This window comes from Columba livia, chromosome 5, assembly GCF_036013475.1.
Source record: "Columba livia isolate bColLiv1 breed racing homer chromosome 5, bColLiv1.pat.W.v2, whole genome shotgun sequence".
Taxonomy (NCBI): domain Eukaryota; kingdom Metazoa; phylum Chordata; class Aves; order Columbiformes; family Columbidae; genus Columba; species Columba livia.
This window is the reverse complement of record NC_088606.1, coordinates 4630815-4651021: the sequence shown is the minus strand read 5'-3', so window position 1 is coordinate 4651021 and position 20207 is coordinate 4630815. Positions and strand designations below refer to the sequence as shown.

Below are 20207 nucleotides of genomic sequence, written 5' to 3'. Positions count from 1 at the left end.
GAACAACTACCAACAGTCCCTTGGCCTGATCCTACAAAAGCTTTGCATTAATTTAAATACCTTTGCCAAAGATATTTAGGGAAAACTAATCCGAGCAAAGCTTTGATGGATCAGATCTATTGTTTTCAGTGTGAAAAGAGAATCCTCCTTGGAGCAGCTCCAACTAAATCTCCTTTCTGGGAAACGAAACATTACAGTTGCACATTAAAGAAAGCGGTCACTAGCATGTTCATTTCCTGGATATAGGAAATAGGGTTTTATTTACAGTATTCTTCCTTAAAATAAGTCTCCTTGTAACCTGTTTCACCGGTGATTCTAAAGATGATGACCATTACAGTCATGTGTCAGATCCTAATGTAGGCTGCATTTACTTTTACATTTAAATGCACACATGCACATAAAAGCGGCCATCAGAGTACCAATACATCAAGAATATACCATTACATCAAGATTTATCTAACTGAACCCCCGTAATTAGGTCATAACATATGATTAAGCAGTTGTTAACTGTGTCGTAAGGAAGTCTACAAAGCGAATGAAATATTTAAAACAGTAATAACATACCTATCCTGCTTTGCTATTTCTGCACAGTTAAACACATGAAAACAAAGGAGCAGCTCTTAATTACAAGGACAATTTATTTTGCTGACCTTCTTATTGGGACGCATGCCAAACCCACTGGGGGTTGGTTTGTTGGTTGATTTTGCAGCAAAAATGTCCTGGCCCATTGTCAGAGACGCTGGAGTTGTCTGCCCGGAGAAAGCAGAGCCTTTCGCTGTGCTAATTTACAGCCTGCTCGCTGGTCAAGGGCAGCAAGAAGTACACAAATTACAGTTAAAAATAGAGATGGCTTTACGGAATCTCGTCCCGGTGGCTTCTAAAGGTGCATGGGACACATACATCTCATTCCAAGCTGCCTCTAAGTCCATTTTCTTCTTTTTTTCCCTTTTCCCCTTGGATCCTGAGCTCCACTTCAGTTTTGAACTTACATAGGAAGGCAGGAGGTTAAACCAAACTGCTAACTGTGTCTCTTCAAAACTGACATTTAATACAGGGTATAAATCACTGTGGGAGCCTGTTATTCCTTCAGGAATGCAATTACATAGGGTCAAATAAAACATGAAAGAACCCAACAAGTTTTAAAATGTAGTATGTTCTCAAAAGCAGGCAAGAAGGAATGCAAAGCAGTCCAAATATGCTAACATCCACATGTTGTCCTGTATGAGGGGGATTAGAAGGAAAGGTTTCTGTTCTTTAATGATTATGTCGTTAAGCATAGGTATGTATGCAGGTTCAGGGCTCTCGCTGAATACCAGCCCATTCAGGGAGCTTTGGGCAGATTACTGTATTTATTTAAAGCAGGTGTCTTTTATATATCTCATTATTTTAATTGCCACTGTAGCCCTATTTAAGATACCACGGCCATTTAGCACACAAATGGGATATGCAAAATGGACATTTGCCCTTTCCTGCAAGGCGGAATGAAACACCCACCCATCTGGATCACAGGGACGTTTTTTGGGGGGAGAGATAGCGTATCATTGCAAAATCGTCTCTTTGATGAGCAAAGATCTGCTTCTGCCCGATTGAGGTCACCTCAATCGCGCTCAGTCTCAATGACCGGAGAACAACAGGCAAATACAGAAACAAAACTTCATGGAGCCTGTTAAAATCTGCACAAAAGGCAGATTGAGCAGGTTCAGCACCTCCTATAAAATCACTCACTGCACCATTCACATTGCTCTGAGCACAGAAAAACCTTCCTGTTTTCCTATTTTAGCTGTATGTTTAAATAGCAAAGTTACATAGCTAGAGGTTCTAGGAACTTTTAAGGTCAACTTTTGCCACTCTCCATTTCACTACATTGTATTTTCCACCTTAAATAGTTAAACTAAGCAGAATCTAAAGTTTCTTCATTGAAAACACGGGATTCATTGAAGACAACTCTTTTAGCTGATAGTCATTTCTTTGCAGCCAAACGGGATTTTTTTTAATTCAAAATGAAAGGCTTTATGGAAAAATAAGATTTTGAGCATTTTAATTTGAGACTTGTTGGAAATGTTTCCTTTTCTCTTTTAACCAATGTCCTCCTCTCCAAGAGCGAGGGATATTTACAAAATACATATGAGTACTTTGCTTTTTAAAAGTCTGAAGCTTTTTAGCTTGCTGTAATCTTGCTTTTAAAAGTTTTCCTTTCCACAAATAAAAATGAACCTTTCACTTGTTAATCCTCTCCCTAAGAAAAGAATACAAATAATACCTTACTTACTAAATTTTTTGCAGTAAAAAAAAAAGGAAGTAAAAAAATAAACTATAATAATAATAATAATAATAAACAACTCGTTTCAGTTTTTTAATCAAGCAGAAGAAGTGGGAAAACCTTAATGAATTTGAAGAAAAAAAAAACAGAGGTTTCCTCCAGATCTTTTAAAAATTGCTTTTCCACAGCAAATTTCCTTATGGGAAAATGGCAAGTGAGGATTTTGCCTACAAAAATGCTTTAGGTCCAGCTAAGCAGACTCACTGATTTCACCTATGGCTGCCAGAATAAAGCCTTGGATTTCTCTTTCTTGTTTTGTAACAACAAACTGCATCACAGCTCCATGGGCCACCGGTCCTGCCAACACGTACATCTATTCTCAGAACGAAGCCTGTGAATAAGCTTTAGCAGAACAAAAGCTTTGTTAAAGGTAGAAATAGCACTACTGTCTATTGTAAAGATTATTGAATGCTTCCTATGTGAAGAATATGGCTTTAGTGGCTTGAAAAGCTGCCGTGCTCCAGCCATACAGTGAAATAACTCACGTTAATCATGGGCCTCAGGGTTGGCTTGGGGGGGGGAGCGGATTTTTTTAAATTAGTATTTAATATCAGCCGGAATGACTCACCTGTTTTAGAGGGAGGTCTGGGGAACAAACGCTGCTCAAGGGTTTTCTCAAACGATCCCTGAGCCCTTCGGTTTGAGATGTTCTAGTGTCTGAATTCTTTGCAACAAGGGCTTAAAAACTGCTCGCAAGGGAGGTTCTGGATAAAGAACAGATCTTGGAGTTGTCACCTGAAAACGTCCCCAAACGCAACCAAATTACAAGCATTTGTAAAACTGCTGTTTGCACTTCTGTAAAAGCTCAGGGCCATTTCTGGCAGAGGTGCAGGATTTGTGTGATGCTGAAAAGCCAAAGCATCATGTGAAACTTCCACACAGAATCACAGAATGTCAGGGGTTGGAAGGGACCTGGAAAACTCATCCAGTGCAATCCCCCATGGAGCAGGAACACCCAGATGAGGTTACACAGGAAGGTGTCCAGGCGGGTTGGAATGTCTGCACAGAAGGAGACTCCACAACCTCCCTGGGCAGCCTGGTCCTGTGTTCTGTCAGTCTCAATGGGAAGAAGTTTCTTCTCAAATTTAAATGGAACCTCCTGTGTTCCAGTTTGTACCCATTACCCCTTGTCCTATCATTGGTTGTCACCGAGAAGAGCCTGGCTCCATCCTCCTGACACTCACCCTTTACATATTTATAAACATAAATGAGGTCACCCCTCAGTCTCCTCTTGTCCAGCTCCAGAGCCCCAGCTCCCTCAGCCTTTCCTCACACGGGAGATGCTCCACTCCCTTCAGCATCTTGGTGGCTGCGCTGGACTCTCTCCAGCAGTTCCCTGTCCTGCTGGAACTGAGGGGCCACAACTGGACACAATATTCCAGGTGTGGTCTCCCCAGGGCAGAGCAGAGGGGCAGGAGAACCTCTCTGACCTACTGACCACCCCCTTCTAACCCACCCCAGGTACCATTGGCCTTCCTGGCCACAAGGGCCCAGTGCTGACTCATGGTCATCCTGCTGTCCCCAGGACCCCCAGGTCCCTTTCCCCTACACTGCTCTCTAACAGGTGAAATTAGCTTGGAAGGTGCTAATAACCCAGTGAAAGTTTAGACATTTTTCATCCTTTCTAGAAAGTCATCATTCATTCCACTGAGAAGGTTATCTCATTCAGATCTAGTTTCTTGAGCTTTGCTCTGTTGGAAAAAAAAAAATGAACACACGAAGTTGCAACAATTAGGGATAATATCCCTGCGTTTCTGTGATAAATCCGGTATATTCGTACGGGCTGCGGACTCCTCTGTGTGTCTGCAGAAGGGCTGCCCTGGATCTCAGCCATTCTGTCTGCCAGTTCATGGCAAACTGTCCCTCTTTCCACAACAAATCCCCATTTATCATCCAGAGAGGTCTGATGTAGACGTGGCCTTATTTCAGCTACACTTTCAAATTAACATCAGTTTATCTTTGTTATGCAGTGTGTCCTGGAAAGGTGACAGACTTTTCATATACTTGACTTGAAATATATGAAAATCCCAGATACTAAAACTCCTCCATAGTAGGAAAGTGAAACGCCTCCTTCCCACAACATGTAGCAAACACGACGTTATTTCTATTTTCTGTATATCTGAGCCTGTTTCAGCAAAAACTCCACACACAAGCTTACTGAGGGCACACTGAGGAGATGTTACCTGACAGCAGAAAATCCCACATGTAAGGCAATGGCTGCACAGTCAAGATAGAAGTCAAATGTGTACAAAGTTAAAATTCCACCTTTTTAGCTGCATTTGGTATATCCCAGAACAGGGATTACGCACTGGTCCCTCAAGGAGAAACATAGAAGTCACTCGCTCTAGTACAACTTACATGTTGAGTGTGCTTGAGTTGGGAGGAAGCAAAGTCAACCCAGCTCTGAATACTGAAAACCGTAGCATGTAGAATTGCAAATCTGGTGACAAGATTTAATATATTGAAACTGATACCTTAGAAAAAAAGGAAAATGCAGTGCCTTTATTTAAGGAGGAAAAGAAATCAACTTGATCACTCCTAGGGTCATAATGCCAAGATCAATATTAATACGTGCTTCAGAAGGAACATTGGGTAAATGATAAAGAAAGCCGTGGCAAAACATGACACAGAGGACAAGCTTCAGTCTGGGTATAATAATGGCAAGCTTTTGTACCAAGATATTAGGGAAACCCTTGATATGTTGCCACATAATATTACTAGTTAAAGTGGAGAAGAGAGGGATAAGACAAGTGTTGTAAGGAGGATAATAAATTGGCTGAAACAGAGACGATAGCAAGTTGTACTGGCGGAACAGCTGAGCCAAAGGGAGGTTACTGGAGGAATTCTCAGTACCAGCCGTGGGATGGTTGCATTTAACGTTGCCTCTACCAGTGCTGCTGCAAAATATTGAAGTATTTCTAACCATATTTGCTGAGGCACAGGGTTTAAAGTCATCATAAATACCAGGAAGATCAGAATATCACACCTGAGGAAGTCATATATAAGCCACAAGATCACTCAGGGTCTAATAAATCTTCCTACTGCAGCCATTGATGTTGTACAGGGTGCTGGTGATGCTTCCTCGAGACTTCTCTGCTCGTTCTTATTTTAATGAGATTAATTCAAACTGGGATAAGAGTGGAAAAAGGGGTGAAAAAGGGTGGTCAGGATACAGGAGGACTAACTAGGCAAAGGTCAGCTAGAGCAGCCTAGCTTGGTGAAATCAGGGGGATCAAAGACTTGGAGGAGTCACCTCAGGGGACAACATCATGACAGTAAAGGGATGGAGTAAATAAAATATCAGTGTTGGCAAATGTGGCCCAAATAAGGAGGGGAAGAATTGTAAAGATCATGGTAGCGGGGTTCACAAACAGGGCCCCAAGAGGAGCACCAGAAGTCTGAAGCTACACACTGGTTGGGTTAGAAACAGTTATAAAACAAGGCTGCCTGCTCTAATTTATGGATAGGTCAGCTAGCAAAAGGGAGAGAGACTTAATCTCGAAAACCCGATAAAAACAACGCTAGATATGGGTTATTCAGCTGGAGGAGGAGAGTGCTGAAAGAAGGAACATGACTTAGCAAGCACTTAAGAGCTGGATATCTGTGCTCTCTGCTGATAACACTGTGGTTTAAACTCCATTGCCCATTTCTTAAACACCTTGAGTGAGCACACATTTCAGAGTAACAATCAGAGGCAAAAGGCACTACATGTTAGATAGGATTTCCAGCCCCTAGAAAGAAGCCAGCATTGAACTAGAACTGCCCCAGAGATCAGCAAATGCATGAATTACTAAGCTCTGTTAGACAAGGTTCTGATTTGGAAAATACAGGTCAGATTCAGGGTTTCAGAGTAAATAATACACCGTGTGCATTGGCAGTTACTGTGTATGCCATGAACACAATGTCGAAGCTGTAAGGGCAGATCTCAAGGATCATATTCAATTGGTGCTTGATCTGTCTTAGCGCGCTGGTGAAACTGGATTTTCACCAAGTATTATGCTAGAGATCCTCGTTCCACTGTGCTCAAGCACACACAGGCACACATTCAGGCAGGCAGCCTCATAAACTTTAACTGCACGCAGAAATTCCTATATTGCCTATTGGAGATGATCCAACACATGAAGGGGAGCACTGGTGGATGATCAGTACCTGCCAGGTACCAAGTCTTCCCTTTTTTCCCTGGGCTGAGAGCTGTCATGAGCTGCCCTGATGTCTTTGCAATAAAACTCATCAAATTCCACCAGTATAAAGTAACGAGCTGTAGCCCTTCAATACCAACCTCCATCTGCTGTTTAGAGCAGGCCAAGAAAACAGCCAGCGATGTCAGCTCTTCATCCTGTTCCTCAGATCATCAGCTCTCCGAAAATAACAAAATCTGAAAGGCATATGGACCTTCTCATAAAAACAACAAACACACAAACAAACCCTCAGATGAGTTTCCCGAGTCAGCAGGATCTGTCTGCTAATTATTGCCATGCAGAGGGCCCAACTATCCTGCAGCCAGAAATTACCCAAGAAGAGGGCTGAGTTTGTTCCCCCCAAACTGGGATATTTGGGCAGGCTGAGCTTCTTAATGTCTGGGGATAATGCAGCGGATTTAGCTCCCCAAACTGGTACAACCACAAGACCTGGGACAGCAGGGGACTTGTGGTGGCCCATGGGGGTACCCTCACCCTCCTGCCCATGCCTCTCCCACGTAGACAGCATGGGCTCTGCACAGACACAGAACCCCTCTCTGGCTCAGGAACCCTTGAGGAGATGTTTTAACCTGCACAGAGAGATATATGGATAGACGAATTGCATCAGCTCTGGAATAATTCAGGATGGAAAAAAAAAGGAGGGGGGAATGTCTGTAGGTACAGATGGTTTTGGTCCTGAAGCGCTTTCTCCCTCAGTGACCTCCTCTGCCAACCTCAGAGCCTCCAGGGAAATGTGTCCATAGAATCACAGAACAGTTTGGGTTGGAGGGACCTTCCCAGCTCCCTCAGTGCCCCCCCTGCCATGAGCAGGGACATCTTCACCAGCTCAGGTTGCTCAGAGCCCCGTCCAGCCTGGCCTGGGATGTCTCCAGGGATGGTTCAGCCACCACCTCTCTGGCCAACCTGGGCCAGGCTCTCACCCCCCTCAGGAGCAACAATTTCTTCCTCATGTCTGGCCTGAATCTCTCTCCTTTAATTTAAAACCATCACCTCTTTTCCTATCACAACAGGCCCTGCTCAAAAGTCTGTCCCCATCTTTCTTATCAGCCCCTTTTAAGCACAGAAAGGCCGCACTAAGGTCTCCCCGGAGCTTCTCTTCTCCAGCTGAACACCCCAACTCTCTCAGCCTGTCCTCCCAGCAGAGCTGTTCCAGCCTCGGATCATTCCTGTGGCTCCTCTGGCCCCTCTCCAGCAGGTCCATGTGTGTCCTGTGCTGAGGACCCAGAGCTGGACCAGCACTGCAGGGGGGTCTCACCAGAGCGGGGCAGAGGGGCAGAGTCACCTTCCTCCACCTGCTGGTCACACTTCTTGTGATGCAACCCAAGATACAATTGGTTTCTGGGCTGCAAGCACGCGTTGCCGAAAAACACAAACCTACAGCATCCCGCACAAACGTGACCTTCCCTGCAGACTCACCAGGACCTGGTCTCTCCGTTTTGCAAAGAGCAGAGGGGAGTGGTGTGAACCAACAGAGCGATTACCCTCAGCAGATGAGCCCCTGCTGTGCAGCCCCCACATCAGCTCAGAGCTGCTGCCAGCCCTCTCTTCCAGGGACAGGACAGAGCTCACCTCGCCATCCACAAAAAAAAGTAGCATCTGTGGGAGAAAGACATATGTCTGGCCTCCACCGTGAACTCTGCGCCTGGCAGGAGAAAGCGATGCCGATTCCAGCCCCAGCTTTTCATTCCTGTTGTAACAGTCATAAACGCCTGCTGAAACCTAAGAAGAACAAGACTGTAATCCTAATAAAACAACATTCTGGAACCCTGAAAACTAGATGGAGGCTTCTCAGGCCAACTTTAAAATTATATTTGCTTTTCCAAAAGCTGCACTTTCTGTGTGCCGGCTGGATGGACGCTGTCAGGCTGACCCCGGGGAGCACCGTGATGTGGGATTTCAGCAGGGAAGGTACAGAAGGCAGTCACTGCAGCACAGCAGCCCCAAAATACAGAGAGAATCCCCCATGCCCAGACTCTCTAAGTCCCCTCCTAAAAGCAAGCTGGGTGTCTCCAAAGCCAGCCCTCTTTTCCAGGTGCCCCGAAAGGCTGACTCAATAGATCAGGCACAGACTGTGCTTGCTTGCATGCAAAAAGTTTTCCGTGCTGAATTTTCCCTCCCTATCTATTTGGACTCTGTGTTGAACAGAAGCCCTCGATCCTCCCTTTGTGCACCAGCCACCCCTAAGGTGAAGAAGAGCAGGAAAAAGGGGGGTTCAGCTTTCCCTCCTCTCCATCATGCAGAGGCAACTCTCCAGGGAGACGATTAAGGGCTGTGCTCACTAGCCGGCATGTGTCTCTAGCAAGGCAACATATCAGCTTGTGCTTCTCTGTGGTCCTTCAAACACAGAAAGGACGGAGCAGCAACAAGCCCAAGGGTGGCAGATCCTTCCGCCGGCATCGGCAGAGCTGGAGCTGCGCCAGCGAAGGAGCTGCTCTCTGGAATGTCAGGCTGTGCTGGCCAATTCTTGTGATTTTACTGCAAATCTTCCTTGATGTTACATGAAACCCAGGCTCCTGATGTGCTGGTCTATCCAGCACTTGAAGAAAAGAAATCTCTGGTCTATGTGGTCTTAAAGAAAGCACTTTTCAGGAGATGGCCTGAAGACATGCTAAAGGCTTAAAGTAGCGTTCACAGAATAAAACCATCTCACAATTTTTAAAAGACTCTGGGGTCTCGACTTGTGATCTAGGCAGCAACCAGCTATTGATAAGCCAGCAACCGATCTGATTGGGAAAGTGTATAGTGTGATGGCAAGTGTTGGTTTCTTGGTGTTGGAAAGCATTTGAGAGCTGTCTAAGCAGGTAATGACACTACAGCAAAGACACAAGTCAGTCCCTGCAGGGAATAGCACATTTGAATTGCAAATGCCCACAAGGCAACAGTAATATTTATCTGGTAAACAGCATTTTCTATCATCACATTGTTGGAGAATCAATTAATTAACTCTACTAACCCACCAGTGAAGTAGGAAACATTTTCAGGGGCAGGCTGGGGAAGCTTTGAAGGTGTATAGAGGCTCCGTGTCCCAACCCAGGCCAGTGACACTATCGGGGTCCAGGCTGGCTCCTTAAGAGCTGTTGAGCAGAGGGCGACCTTCCCCAAGTAACCCCATCCCAAAAAGCAGCTCAGCATGCCCATGAGCACCATGCTCTGAGAAACCTCATCCCGACTGTCCCAGTGGAAAACAAGCGTCTGAAAAGCTGCTCCCAGGCCAGAGAGCTGGGATCTCGAAACCATCCTCTGAAATTCAGACTGACCTGGGCGCCGACACCGAGGGGCCTCTTTGGCCTTGGGTGAATCATTTAACACCCACATAAGCATCCCCAGACACACGGCTCCTCCCCACGCCACAAGCCCTTACCTACTCATTACATTGAGATGGCTCTTGACTTCCTTACTTGGGCCTGACTGTGGGGGCTGAATTCTTAGAAATCTGGCCCTGAGCTATTTTGGATGGGCCCTGCAGAGCACAGCAGGAAAGACAAACCTCAGCTCACGTGTGCGCTGAGCAAAAGGGGGCAGATCCCGCCCGATTCACAGGAGCCTCGAGCGTGGAAGAAGAGAGATCTGCCCACATTAATGCACCTTTTCTGGTTTATTTTGAGTCTTTTAATCTCTGCTGAGTGAAGTTTTTGTGAAGGGGGTATCAAAGAGTTGGAAAGAAATCAACAGATATAGGCAACATCACAGATCAAAATAACAGCATGTATTATTGCTGGCCATAAAAGACTGAGCATTTCTGAGTGCGATACTCAGATGGAGGAAATTCAGCTATCAGTGCCTTTCACACACTGCATTTTTCCCACTTTAGCCCATTTAGCCATCTTCCCAGTGCTTCTTTCTTGGGATCTCTTCTGCAATGGGATACAAGCTGTATAAGTCACAGTTCACTTACCGATTCCAATCAGGTAAATGGAACATTGCATGATGCTTCAGTCCACAGAGAAGAAAAAGTGAGTACTTTACACTCAAATAACGAAAAGCTTCTAGTGTGACACAAAGGCAAACTTCACTAACCTTTAATTTTCTCCACTTCTTAACTCCGCACAGATCCAATGAAATCAAATGAGATAATCCCAGCCTGGTGCAGCCTGGAAGCAGAGGTGAAAACCTCCCAGAGCTCACGCAATCAGAATGGAGCTCGGACATTGTCAACTTCCCCCCTCAACTATTTCCAAATAAAACACTTTTGTTGCTTGGCTGCTCCTGCCAAATGAGCTAACAATAAAAGAAGGAACTTGCAAAGCTTCTATCCACAGGAAAGAAAAAAAGAGGAAAGAGAAGTTAAGGATCTTTAAGGAGAAAAAATCCCCAGAAACTATAGGCCAGATCCTCTGGCTGGAGTAAATCAGCACAGGCCCAGCTCTGTTGCTTTACCCCAGGCAAATTGTGGGCCTGGTGCTATTCTGCATTTCTCAGGGGTAGGGGGTGGTCTCCACTGGAAGATTGCGACACTGCAGGATACTTTTCCATATTAAAAAGGCGCTTTTTAGCGTTTTGTCTATTGCCAGGTTTTGGGTTTATTGAGGACTCATTTGGCAGAGCCATCCTGGAAGAACAATACAGATGTTTTATGGAGAAATAAACTGGGACTTGGGCTGGATTCTTTCAGTGCTGGATTCCACCTAATTTGGAGGGCTCTTTTAATGAAGGGTGCAATCAAAACCTGTTCGAAAAGCCAACACGCCCTGGGCAAAGGGAGCAATAGATACACTGCCCCTCTCTGCTCCAGCAGCCCAGGAAATTCTGGTTTCTTTAGCACATACCTGGTCACCCAGGGAATCAGAGTGCGATGGCTTCATCACGGTTTCTCCTCCTTCTTTCTCAGCCGAGTCTCTTGGAGGGAAGTGGTGGCCTCTCCACAATTAAGGGTCTTCCCAGATTAGATGTGCCACATCTGTCTAAGGAACTGATCCTGTGGAGACAACAGGTCTTTGAGAGCTCTCCTGCAGCAGGACCTAGAGTCATCTTCTTAATTAGCAGCATTTTTCAATTGGCAGCTCCTGAAATACCTAGAAATAGGTATACTCCTGAAATACACTCGTGGAAGACTGTAAGGGAAGGGTTGAAAAACTTTGACATTCTACTCACTGACAGCTGTGGCCGGGCAGGTTGGGCTCACTCCCCTGCAAGGAAGGCAACGCCAGGTGACTGAAAAATCCAGCTTTATTGTTTATTTTCAGCTACTTTTTTCATGCAGTCCTTCTGCCATGAACTGTGCCTAATGAAAACATCCAACTTGATTCACTACCTGATCCACTTAGTTTAGTCTCCACTTCATATATGCTGAAACACAGTGTGAGTACCTATTGAACCATGGCCTCCTTTATCTTTCCTTTGGCTTCTTCCTTACTCCACATGATGGGAATTTTGCTCTTTGTATCAACCATCCCTTCTGATCTTTTTTGGAGCTCAATACTTTGGTTAGAAAAGTAAAGGGAGACTTGAGAAGTGTTCCCTTGGGTTATTAAAAGCAGCCAGATGTGCAGAGCTATGCTATAGATATGTCCACAGTAGGAGGACTCCAAAAGTGAAATATTGGAACAGAATTTACACTAGTTCCTAACCACAGCATTGCAGGAAACTGCAAGGTACCAAAAAAATAACATACAGCCTGAGCAGCTCCAAGTACTTGATAGTTTTCAAGTCAAGGGCTTGGCTGATGGCAAGAAAAGAGTCTTCAGGAATTGCTTTGGGCCAGCACCTAGCAAGGTAGAGCTCTTTCTGTTTCCAGCATCTGCTCATGATGCACGAGGTCGGCGCAAGGACAGAAATCTCCTGTTCTGAAACCATTTCTAACTCCTTCTAATTTATTTTCCTCTCTTTTGAAGTCGACAGCCGAATTTTCAAAAGCACCTGTGAAACCTCCCCCTGTAGGAGTGGCTGGAGACGTTCCTGGTACCTCTTCCAGAGACTGGATTTCACTGGCATCTCCGTTTCTCTTTCAGGTTTTTATTTTTCTGAACAGTACATGTGGTTTGTTTGACCTGTCTTGGGAAATTCAGTTTAGAAAATAGACAGGTTTGTTTAAATTGGAGTTTCTCAGCTCTGGAGGAGAAATGGCTACATTTAAGGCAAGGATGGAAGGTCCCTTTGAGCCCCACAGAAAGCTTGTCCAGGGTTACAACAAGGGATACAACAAAGAGTTGGTTTTGCCTAGCAGTTGAAAACAACAGTACTGATATTCATCTCTTACTGATACTCCAGACCTAAATACTTATGTTTTAGCCACCAGTGACAAGACTAATTACTGTACTCCCTGATCACTTCTGGCTTAATATATTTCCTTTCCTATTTATCTGTTGAATGCAGTGATAACCAGTTATATGCTGTGCAATACGCAGTTTTTGCCCAGGCCTTCCTTTGTGGTCTGTGTTTGCATCAACATTAACCTGGGAGTATTAATCAGGTCGCGTAGACACCCAGGAACATAAACCAACTCAAAAACCCAAAAGACACACACCACACTCAGAATCAACACACAGAAACCACAGGATCGAGTGCAGCATCCATTAACCGAACCAGATTAATCACATACACATGAAACGAGTCCAAACATAAAACATCTGATTCCCACCAACCTCTAACTTTACAAACTTGAGTAAATACTAAAGCACCCTGAGACATGACCAGCTTACTGCCCTTACCAAATGTGATGTTGGCCCCTCGAAAACAAGGTCCTGGTCAGGTAAGGAAATTACTAGCCATGAAAAGACTTTTGATATGACCAGTGGTCTAAATAACACTGAAAGTTAAGTCATTCAAGGCTCAGCACTCCCCAGGAAACATCCTCCAAAGTCTATGTCCTCTAAATCCTCCTTTCCACAAACATGTCAAGCTTGTTCTTATAACAAAGTGTTACTTGTCCCCAGCTCCTACTGGAAGGCTGTTTCAGAGCCTCCTTGCTCTGCAGAGTCACAAACCTTCCCCTCATTTGAGCTTAGCGTAGTCAGGCCAATTAGTACCTATTTAACCTTCTGTTCTTTAATTTACAGAGCTTATTTTCCCGTCTGACATTAACCATCCTGCTGTATGGAGGTATGGACATCACCTTTCTTCTCAGCTTTCATTTCTCTATGTTAAAATCTCAGCTCTTTCATTCTCCTCTCAAAGGACAAGCTCTCCATCCTCCCAGCATCTTCACCATCCATTTCTGTGTGCAGCCCAGGCCAAACTCACACTTGGAGAACACAGGGACCCGAATTGTCCATAGGATGCCACACAAGGCTTCACCCATTCCTGGGAAATGGCACACCTTCCTTCTCCATAAAGAAACATCTCCCGGGACATATTAGAAGTTGTACACACCTTTTTCAGAGCCTATCCTGCAACTGAGCTACCGCATGTGTTTCTTCTCCTTTGTCATCTACAGCTGACAAGTCTCCAGTTTATAGTGGAAATTCTTATTACTCCCTAAACTCATGACTTTGCATTTTGCACTACTGGATTTCATCTCATTTCTATTACTCCAGTCTTCGAGGTCATCCAGTTCTTTCCGTATGGCACGTCTCCCAAGTTTGTGTCATCAGCAGACTTCAGCCACATGCTATGTTTTGTGCCAAGGTCATTCATGAAAATATTACATGAGATCCGTCCTCAAGACGAATCCTTGAAGAACTCCGCTCATATACCCAGCCAGATACTTTCCCTTTTAACGCTACTTCTTGTTGTCACTCAGTCAGTTCTTTAAGCATCTTAACAGCACTTGTTCTAATCTTCAGTTTATGTGATAAACATGTAAATGGCACAAAATCAAATGATTTACTGATGTCCAGTTAGATACAGCCCATTGCATTACTCTTGCCTAGAAAGTCCAGGTATCTAATCCAAGAAAGCTGCCAGGTTTGGAATAACTTCTCCCTGGAGTCACACAAATTATTCAGGATGCCACCTGACTTTTTCTGACTGTGGCTTCTCTTGACATCTGTTTCCCTCAGGACCCACAGGTCTGCTGGCCTCAACAAAGACCACCCCACATAAGCACCTTCTTGCCAGCTGGTCCATGGCTGTGGAGTTCATTTCCCATACGAGCAGAAGGACCATGAACCCAAGTGAATAGTCATAGAATCACATAATTATCTGGGTCGAAGGGACCTTCCAAGGTCATCTAGTGCCACCCCTGCCATGAGCAGGGACATCTTCACCAGCTCAGGTTGCTCAGAGCCCCGTCCAGCCTGGCCTGGGATGTCTCCAGGGATGGTTCATCCACCACCTCTCTGGGCAACCTGGGCCAGGCTCTCACCACCCTCAGGGCAACAATTTCTTCCTCATGTCTGGCCTGAATCTCCCTCCTTTAGTTTAAAACCATCACCCCTTGTCCTATCACAACAGGCCCTGCTAAAAAGTCTGTCCCAATCTTTCTTATCGGCCCCTTTTAAGCACAGAAAGGCCGCACTAAGGTCTCCCAGGAGCTTCTCTTCTCCAGCTGAACACCCCAACTCTCTCAGCCTGTCCTCCCAGCAGAGCTGTTCCAGCCTCGGGTCATTCCTGTGGCTCCTCTGGCCCCTCTCCAGCAGGTCCATGTGTGTCCTGTGCTGAGGACCCAGAGCTGGATGCAGGATGCAAAACTAAAGCCTCGCTCTTACAGAGAAAGGCTGAACTCTCCCAAGACCAATACTCCCAAGTGAACCAGCTCTTAGTGAGCCAGTTTTCATATGACAACTGAGACACAAAGAAGATGGAACGGCTTGCTGGTTGGCAAGATCTTAGACCTGCCTGACCTACTCTGTAGTGCCAGGTTCCCAGGAATCATTATCCCATTGTGCATTAAAATTAACACTGTTAAATTAATGTTGTTAAAGCACGAAGCAAGTACTAGTAATGAAAGAGGTGTTGGCTGAGTCACTCTAATTTTGCCTAATGTAATAACACTGTCACGAAGAGGCACGTGGTTTGATGTGTACGCACATAGATGGCTTTACCTATGAGCATTTTATTATCGATAAAATCCATCGACTGCAGTACAAACTTGTGCCTACTTTTGTCGCGTCTTAAGCAGGGAGGAAAAGAAAATTATATAAATCCAAAGGGAATTAAAGTTATGTTACTTTCCTTCGATAACACTAGAAATAAGCAGCTTGCCGTTCAAGATTCATTGGTATTCACTGTAATAAACACACTTCCGGATGGATGTATGTGATCATAACGAGCCCTGTACAAAAACGACACTGTAATTTAGGAACAAGACAAACACGAGGATGCAGTTCAAAGCTCCGCCGCTCTCTGTGCATTTTTATTTGGTTTGCTGTTTCGTTTTTCGCTGGCTCTCCGTGCCCACGAAAGCCGGGACAACCTCGAGGGCTGGAAAGCATCGGCAGCGATCCCGCTGACCTCTCCTTCTGACAGCACCCGCCCGCCTTTTAACGGGGGCCTGAACCCCGCCAGAGGTGAAACAGATAAATGACTGAAGGTCCAACTGTTTTCTCAACAGGCAAGTTCCCACACGCTCGATTTTCTTTTCCTCCATGAGCGGAAAAAAAATTGCAAGTGATTAGCTAATGAACATCTGGTTTGCTTTATTTGTGCTTCCCTGCAGCCAGGGGTTGCATTTACTAATTTTTATTTCCTACTAAAAACAAAAAAAAAAACAAAAAAAAAAAAAAAAGAAGCTTTTTTTATTTTCCAAAGCCTGTAGAGAAATAGGCTCCTCGCAAGTGCGGCCGTTCCTTCCACCACTGTGATTACCTGGCCCACATGCCACGTCCTGTGTGGTTACCTTCTGTCCTGAGCTTTTCATGTGGTTTGACGTGTCTTTAATTTAGACAATCAGACCACGTCTAACCTGAAACAAAAGCACTCTTTGGAGATCCTGAGCCCTTTTTGAATTCTACAGATGTCAACCCAGCGGGATGTGATGTCTAACTGTTAATTACGTGTGTAAACAGGGTCAACGGTAATTACATACTAAACACAAATATTATCTGATGTAAATATAGACTGATTGTGCTCTTGAACTATTGACTGTTAAAAATAGCTGATTTAAGGCCCAGACCTGCGCTGACTGCATTGATTTACGTTGACTTGTGCATGCTCACTTCAGCTCCTGAATTCATCTCTCGACTTGCCTATTTTCAGGGATTTTCACAGAACTGACTACTTGACTTTGCACAGGAATAAACAGAGATGGCTTTTATGAACAAGCACCTCAGAAGAAAACAAAGATTTGGAGATCTGCTCTCCCTCCACCTCATGGAAATCCAGTTTTCCAAGAGCGCCTGAGCACAAACGTGAACTTCCCCAGCCCTTTCAAAGTGTTTTAAGGAGGTTCTGTTGGAAAGCAAAATGTGGGAAAGCAAGATGTACAGTTCCAGCCATCTGGATGATAAAGGAAGATCAATACTAACATGACCATTTGGACGGTCGAAGACATAATACTAACATAATAACATATAAAGGGCCTTGGACAGATTACTTTGAAGTATGTTTCTCATAATTGTAAAACGTTATAGCCCAGACTCATGAGAATGGTATCTTGGGCCAGATAACCTCCCCCAAGTGCATGGGATGTGTGAGTGTCCTTGGGCCTGGTCTGTGAATGAGTGGAAAAACAAGTGAGATAAACATCACATGAGTTTAGTGTGTTCTTAATAACAATTAGTGGAAAACACCTTTTGTAAACATCTTAGTCCAGGCCCGTACCTGTAAATCATATAAATTGTCTATGGTGAATAAAGAAGGCAGCCTAGGCCTAGGTCAGCTCTCTGCTAGGCCAGGCTCCGCGCTCCTTCCTGAACAAGATCTCTGCCTCTGCGTGAATTTCTGTCTGCGTCCTGGTACGCGTCGTTTCTAATCGCCACAAGGTTCCCCAAATCTTTTGTTACTTTAGGGAATTAGAGCCTTTCTTTGTGTGGTCAACTCAATTTCAGAGGCAACCATGGCTCCTTCATTGTTTACTGTTGCCCAGCACTGAACCAGAGGTTAAGGGAATAAATTGCTAGCCATAAACCCTTTAAAAACATGTTTTGGTTTCTTCCTCCCGCTCCCACAGATTTACCTTCCGTTTACTTTGCCAATGAGTTGCTCGCTCCAGTCTGTTTTCACTGCAGTCACAAAGCCCCAAAACTCCTGGTGGTTCAGTTTTATGCAACAGCCTGAACTCCAAAATTATTGAAATGGCCATTTATGGCAAATCTTGGAGCCAGATCCAGAGTGAAGCTGCAGCAGTGTAAATCTGGAGGGACGCTCTTGTGACACGTGTAACTGATATCGTACTCTGCCCCATTTTATCACTCCCATCTTTCTTTATCGTCAGACCGTTCAACCAACTTGTTCTCCAGAGAAGGATCATAAACCCACAGGTAATTGCGGGATGGCCACACAGACAGTAAAAAGGAAAAGCCTGCAGATGGGTAGTTCAAAGAGAGATTTCTCAAAAAACACCAAACCACTGAAAGGAGCCAAGCTGTATTTCATTTGCGGATGTACTAAGCATCTATAAGTTTATTTAAAATCAGCAATAGCTGCAATATGCAACGCCTATCAAAATCAGACATTTACCCACAACTGTGGCTTTTGAGAAATGTGATTTACTTCAGAACTGAAGAAGAAATAACAGGGCTTTTAGACAGACTAATAAATGTATGGTCCAGATACTTTTCCAGTAGCATATTTATTGTCCAAGGCCTCCAGTCAGCAGCACGCTTAATTTTAAGCACATGCTTAAGTGCTTTACTGAACAAAGCTGAAATATGGACCTACAGGGCAGCTCAAGAGAAGTACTTTCACATCAGTCATCCTTCACGAGCAGTGACACGAATGAGCTTTTTGCCGTTATATGCACAATCCAAGCTTAGAAGCAGCTTTTCTCCTTGGGCTGTGATCTAGCAGAAAAAGCAGTGACCTTGGAGAGTAAGAATCGTATAATCATGGAATTGTTTGGGTTGCGAGGGACCTTAGAGATCATAGAGTTCCAACCCCCTGCCATGGGCAGGGACACCTTCCACTAGACCAGGTTGCTCAAAGCCCCGTCCAGCCTGGGCTTGAACACTTCCAGGGATGGGGCACCCACAGCTTCTCTGGGCAGCCTGTGCCAGGGCCTCAGCACCCTTGTGGGGAAGAATTTCTTCCTTATATCTAATCTGTACCTCCCCTCTTTCCATTTAAAGCCATTACCCCTTGCTCTTTCACTAAAGGCCCTTGTAAAATGTCTCTCTCTGGCTTTTTTTGCAGGTCCCCTTTAAAGAAAAAAGATACTTTCCTTGTTTCTTAGGCTGCCCCATGTGATGATCCAGCATGGAGCCCTTGGAAAGGTTTCCTGCAGCGCTGCTGGGATCAAGTGGCTGGTACACGGATTTCGGAGCAGATGGTGGCACTGACTTACAGAGAGGTAAAGGAGGCAGGAGTAAGCAAAGTTACAACAACCAGTTACACCAAATAATTTTACGCACCTGACAGTGTTAATACACGTCTGACAAGGTTAGAGGTTTACCAAAGTCTCAATATTGCTTAATATTCCACCTACTCCAGCTATTTTGTTTTGGAGACAAGGAAAAGATCCAGGGTGACCACACACACCACAATGTAAAATCCTCCTTGTTGTCCTTAGGTGAGTGGAAGTGCAAACACCTTCCTGAGTGAATGTGATGGGTTAATATTCTACTCCAAGGATCATGTGTAGAAAAGGGACTGTTGGTAACCGCAATATTGAAAAGAGAAAGGAAAAAGAACAACCATATACTGTTCAATAAGGTGTGTGGTATCAAACGAAACCTGCGTCAGTCAGAAGACTGCAGGGCTTATTTCGATGTAAGAGACAATTTCAGAGGAAGAAAATGTAGACAGCAGGTATCAATTTCCTGCAAGATTCGGCAATAGTCATAGAATAGAATTACAGAATCATTTTGGTTGGAAGAGACCCTCAAGATCATCAAGTCCAACCATTAACCCAACTCTGGCACTACCCCATGTCCCTGAGAACCTCATCTCTGTCCAACCCTCCAGGGATGGTGACTCCAGCACTGCCCTGGGCAGCCTGTTCCAATGCCCCACAGCCCTTCAGGGAAGAAATTGTTCCCCAGATCCAACCTCAACCTCTCCTGTCACAACTTCAGGCCGTTTCCTCTGATCCTATTACTTGTTACTTGAGAGAAGAGATCAACCTCCTCCTGGCTCCAAGCTCCTTTCAGGCAGTTCAGAGATCAGAAGGTCTCCCCTCAGCTCCTGTTCTCCAGCTGAACCCCCAGGTCCCTCAGCCGCTCCATCACACTTGTGCTCCAGCCCCTCACCAGCTCCGTTCCCTTCTCTCAACTTGCTCCAGCACCTCAAAGGCTTTCTTGGTGTGAGGGGCCCAAAACTGACCTCAGGATTCAAGGTGCAAATAGTGAGTAGTCACAGCTCCTCAAACAGGACATGAGGCATCACAGGAAACATTAGAGAATCCACACAAAATTATCTCTTTAGCTGATGGGTGGATCCTCTGGTACTCATTTACAGTACACCATGATGTAAGCTTTTCCTGTTTCTCTTCCATCTTCTGATGTCTAATGAGGGTGGAGTTTTGCTTTCCCTGGTCTAGAAGGAGTAATTAGGTCTCTCACCAACACTTGTGCATATATTTGCATAAAGCTTCCTAAAACTGAAAATCTTTGGTATTCTCCGGTTTGAGTAAAATTGGGCTATGGGTAGAGACTGTTGGGGGCAAAAAGCAAAGACAGGGACCCACACACCCAAGCAGTCACACAGAGCACGGC

At 44.9% G+C, this 20207-nt stretch overlaps 1 protein-coding gene across 2 annotated transcripts in view; it reads right to left on the bottom strand.

The window, feature by feature from the left end:
- Window positions 1-11429, bottom strand: part of BMP4 (bone morphogenetic protein 4) — a 34595-nt gene extending 23166 nt beyond the window's left edge. Inside the window, exon 1 of one of the 2 annotated variants that reach the window (XM_065063169.1) lies at window positions 11286-11429. The gene's annotated coding sequence lies outside the window, so the exon portion shown is untranslated. Of the gene's footprint in view, window positions 1-6599; window positions 6691-11285 lie in introns of those variants that run through there. The other variant, XM_065063170.1, reaches the window with a different exon arrangement.
- Window positions 11430-20207: the final 8778 nt, after the last annotated feature.